Here is a 5,688-nt window from a genome sequence, read left to right on the forward strand (position 1 = left end):
AAATGTAGCCAGAAATGCTCCATTACAAGTCAGAATGGCAAGACTTTGTCTCACATATTTTGGATATGTTATCAGGAAGGGTGACCAGTCTCTAGAAAAGGACGTCATATTTGGTCAAATAGAGGGTTGGGGGGAAAGAGGAAGACAATCAAGAAGATGCATTGATTGATACAGGAGTTACCACAATGGGCTCAAATATAACACCAATTGTGAGAGTGAAGCAGGACTGAGTGGTGGTTCATTTTGCTGAGCATGTGGTCAATATGAGTCAGAACCAATTCAATGGTACCTCACAACAACAAGAGATGACTAAGCTAGACCTTGAATGGGTGTGCATGCTAGCCACAGGAAACTCAGCCTTGAGGCATAGCAGTGACTGCTTCGGACAAGGAAGAGAGCAGATTACTGGTAACCAAGGGCTTTCCATGATGATAAATGGAATTTTGGGTCAGCAAGTGTGAAGAGACCGTATCTGGGAGATGTAGGCATTCTTGTAAGACCCCAGAAAAGCCACAGTTTAAGTATTAAGGACTATCCCTAGAGTAAAAGCTATATACTTTTTTATATATCAAAGCTTACACCATTTATTTCCTTGAAGTATAATAAAATCAAACCTCCAAGACCAGTAGTGCCTCTCAGTAATTTAATTGATAGATTCTGAGTCCTATAAAACAGAGTACAACTGCCCTATAGGGTTTTCCAGGCTGGATGTGGTGCTATAGGTTAATGTGCTGGACTGCAAAATTGGTGGTTCAAGCTCACCAGCTGCTTCTTGGAAACCTTATACAGGGTCACTATGAGTCAGAACCAACTTGATGACACTTAACAATAAAAACAACAACAACAATCTTTATGGAAGGAGACTGCTCCCTCTTTGTCCAACAAAGCACCTGGTAGATTCGAATTGTCTATCTTATTTTTATTCTGGTTTGCAGCCAAGAACTTAACCACTGTGTCATCGGGGCTCCTCACAAACACACAAAACCAAAAATCATCACCATTGTAAACATGATATAATTCAGACCCCTTACAACACACACGTCATCATCATAAAATTCAAACTACAGTAACAATTACTAGATCTAGGAAAGAGCAGGGGAAATATGACATATATATATATATATATTTTAATTAGTCAATAGAAATAGTCCACACATTAAGTTAGATTATGTAATTAACTCAAAGAGCCATATAAAGTTCAAGGATTTAAAGGAAAATATGACAAGCTAAGGAGCTTTGGTAGCGTAGTGGTTACGAATCGGGCTGCGAACCTTAAGGTCAGTGGTTCGAAACTACCAGCCGCTCCGCGGGAGAAAGATGAGGCTTTCTACTCCCGTAAGGATTTACACTCTCGGAAACCCTGTACAGGGTCGCTATGGGTCGGAACCGACTCGACAGCACTTAACAACAACAACAACAATGGACAACATTGTGAAGTATGAGTATTCCAGAACACTTCATTGTGCTCATGAGGAATCTACCTGGACCAAGAGGCAGTTGTTCAAACAGAGCATGGGAACACTGAATGGTTTAAAATTAAGAAAGGTGTGTGACAGGGTTGTGTTCTTTCACCATACTTATTCAGCTTGTATGCTGAGCAAATAATCCAAGAAGCTGGGTTCTATGAAGAAAAACGTGGCATCAGGATTGGAGGAAGACTCATTAACAACCTGCGATATACAGATGATACAGCCTTGCTTGCTGAAAGTGAAGAAGACTTAAAATATTTATTGATGAGGAGTGCTCCTTGGAGGCCAGGATGGCCAAACTTCATCTCTCATGCTTGGGACATATTATCAGGAGGGACCAGTTGCTGGAGAAGTATATCATGATTGGTAGGGTGGAGGATCAGAGAAGAAGAGGAAAACCCCCAGCAAGATGGATTGGCAAAATGACAGCATCAATGGGCTCAAGTGTGGCAACAATTGTGAGGTTGGTCCAGGAACGGGCAGTGTTTCGTTCTTCTATGCATACGGTTGTTATGAGTCGGTACCGACTCAATAACACCTAACAACAACATAATAATGAGTTAACAGATAAGAACTCTCAACTGAGAAATTTAAACTAGAGAAAAGAAGGAAATGAGAATTTTAGAACTAAAACGGTCAATATTTCAAATGAGCAAGGCCACTGAGTAGGTTTCCGAGCCGTCTGGAGACTGATTAAACGTGGGATTGGAAACCTCAGGATCAGCATTGGATGGCTATCCAAAAGATCAACAATTCAAACCCACTAACTGCTGCTTGAAAATCCTACACAGGGTCGCTATGAGTTGTAACCAACTCGAGGGCACTCAACACCAAACCTTAAAAGGAGCCTTAGTGGCACAGTGGCTTAAGTGTTTGACTGCCATCCAGAAGATTGTTGTTGTTGTTAAGTGCCACTGAGTCGAGTTCCAACCCATAGTAACCCTGTATAGGGATTCTGTGGAACAGCTGGTGAGCTTGCACCAATGGCCTTGCCGTTCAAGCAGCTTTGCAGTCTGATGCATTAACCCACAGCACCACACCAGGACTCCCTGATTCTGCCGTCCCATAGCAACCCTGTATAGGGTTTCCAAAGAGTGGCGGGTGAGCTTGAACTTGCGACCTTGCGGATCAAACCATCCTTGCAGTCCAGCGCAACACCAGGAATCACCAGAAGATTGGAGGTTCAAAATTAAGAACACATCAATAGAAATTGTCTCCCTTGAAAACCAGAAGGAAAAAAAATTTCAAGATTGAAAGAAAAGTAACAGAAAACTTTTGTAAAAGATTGAAAGAAAACTAAACACCAGTGCAAAAAGACATAAAGTGCTCTAACCATCAGACCGTTGGTATCCTTTACAGGAAAGATAGAATGAAAGGGCAAAAGAAAAATAAATATTCTTCTGAAGAAATAATGGCTGATGATTTACCAACCAATGAGAAGAAAATCAGTTTGCAAATTCAAGGACCTTGTTGTATGCCAAGCAAGGAAAAAACAAAACAATACAAAACATAATAATAATACTAGCATATGTGGTGGTGGTTATGTGCTATGGCATATGTAGGCATATCAAAATCATAACTGCTGAATACACAAAGAGAAATTTTAGATTCTGCCAAAGCAAAAAGACACATGACATAGCACAGAGATAACTAAGTAGGGGAACAATTTATAATAGTTGATTTCTAATAATAAATGCTAGAAACCCAACAAGCAATATTTTTAGAGATGAAAGGAGAAACAAATGCTGTATTCAATATAGAATTTTGTATTCAATTAAAAAAATCCTTCAAAAATAAAGACAATTTTAAAGAAACAGCTGAGAGAATTGTCAGCAACATTTAAAAATGTTAAGAAAATGTCTTTAGACCGAAGGCAAAAAACATCTAATGGAGACAATTACAAAGAAGAGTCTGTCCCCACAGGAAAGATATAGTCTAATACAGCAGGGATCATCAAACTAGTGTCTTTAAACAAAATTCATGCTGCTGACTGTTTTTATAAAGTTTTATTGGGATACAACTTATTCATTTACTTACTGTCTCTGGATGATTCTGCACTTCAACTTCAGAATTGGGTTGTGATAGATATCATGTGACCCACAAATCCTGCTGTTTTTGTTGTCGAGTGACAGCAAGTAGATTCTGACTCATAGTGACCCTGTAGTGGGTTTCCAAGGAACAGCTGGTAAGTTTGAACTGTCCACCTTGTGGTTAGCAGTCCAGTGCTTATCCACAACACTAGGATTCCACAAACCTTAATACACGAATTATCTGGCCCTTTATTAAAGATTGCCAAGATTCATAATGGTGGTGGTGGTTGCATGCCACCGAATCAGATCCAATTCACAATTACCCTGTATAGGATTTCCAAGAGTGTAAATCTTAATGGGAGCAGAAAGTCTTAACTTTCTCTCACAGAGCATCTAGTAGATTCAAACTACTGACCTTCTGGTCAGCTGCCCATCTGGTAACTCACTAGGCTCCCAGGATTATATATACTATAGCACAGACTCATGCACTGAGGAAATAGAGAGTTAAATAAAATGGAGCTGCGTAGAGATTTTCATTGGCAGACAGAGATTGGAAAAGAGAATATTTATGAATGTTAACAAAAAGGCCACACACCAGAGCCTTGGGCTCTAGCACGTTAGAAGAATTGCAAGTGGTTCTTAGACACCATCCAGTGTTAGATTTAAGAGGTGATAAATAAAATAAGTTTTTAAAAATTTTATCAGGTTCCCATATTTACTGCAAGGAAAATTGAATTTTGAATTATGTTACCCCATTTCTACCCCAAATATATAAGTAAATAAAATCTTTGTGGATGGCTTATCCTCTTCTCAGCTTTTATAAGGCTTTACTTCCGTAAGGTATAAATTCATTTAAAAATGCCTTCACACATTGGGGATTTATTGCCAAATTTGTCTGGCTGTTAGACTTGCAACAGTGCAGGTGGGAGTTTAGAGAAATAAACATTGTCCGTAAGGATCTGTTGATAAATTTGACTTCAGACTTTCCCCTCCCTTATATTCCATTTCCCTTCTCTCTCGGTGCACATCTGTGACGCTGGAGTTTGGCCCAGAGGAAGAACACGTCGTTGAGATAAAGAGATGCGTGCCAAGAAAGCTGAACATTCAGATCAGATGAGATGCATGTGGTACACATGGACATCTGTGCTGAGAAAAGAAAACCATGGCGGATATTCTTCCACACTGAAACAACTATATGGATTCGAACATATAAAGGCTCTGTCTTCCTTGTCATGAGTTTTTCACTTGAAGAATTACTGATTCTTTTGGTCCTCCACTTAAAGGTTATTTGCCTGTTCCTCTGCAGGTGTTTGTGTATTTCTTTTTCAGTTTACCCCCTCACAGACACCAGGAAATCTCCTCCTCTTTGTTTCCTTATTTAAAGTAGGCTTGATGGATGGCCGGGTCTTCACAGTGACAGGCAAACAATCAAAATCCTGTACTGTTCCTAGTGTTCGAGGCAGAATTAGTTCATAACAATTATCTTCAAATCTCCAATGTTTTGTGTGCTCAAAACCAATTGTGTTTCTTTTAATAATTAAGCCACAGTGACAGTGGATGACAGCTACAATTGGTTTCATTTGGGCAGCAGGCTCAAACTTGTATACGGCTTACGTAAAGTCACAATACTTAAGCCATTGAATGTAGCAAAATTTGCAGTCCAATGGAGTACACACTTCCAGGCAGTAATATGTGTGTGTGTAACATCAAAATCATTCTTACCAAATCCTGGGAGCTTTAGCAAGATTTATAGTGAATAACTATATGCAGTACTTGATGCATGGAGAAGGTATTTCCTATGAAACTGTTTTGTATTCATCTTATCCTTTTGAAGCAAATGTTGGCAAACATTTTCTGTAAACACGTTTGGCTTTGAGAGTCCTACAATCTCTGTTACAGCTACTCAACTCTGCCCTGGTTTAATGAAGATGGTTATAGGCAATACATAAATGGATCGATACAGTTCCGGTCCACAGAATCATATTCAAAACATCCAACAGCAAGGCGGATTTGATCCACAGTCTGGAGGCTGTCAATCTCTGGTTTAAATGGTCATTTAGCCTACTTTATTCATATTACTTTATTTATATTGTACTACGCTGTGGGTAAATGCGCCAGACGGCAAAGCCATTTAGACTGCAAGGTCAGTGGTTCAAGCTCACCAGCTGTTCCTTGGAAAACCTATACAG

Source organism: Chrysochloris asiatica, unplaced genomic scaffold (assembly GCF_000296735.1).
Source record: "Chrysochloris asiatica unplaced genomic scaffold, ChrAsi1.0 scaffold00192, whole genome shotgun sequence".
NCBI classification, from domain to species: Eukaryota; Metazoa; Chordata; class Mammalia; order Afrosoricida; family Chrysochloridae; genus Chrysochloris; species Chrysochloris asiatica.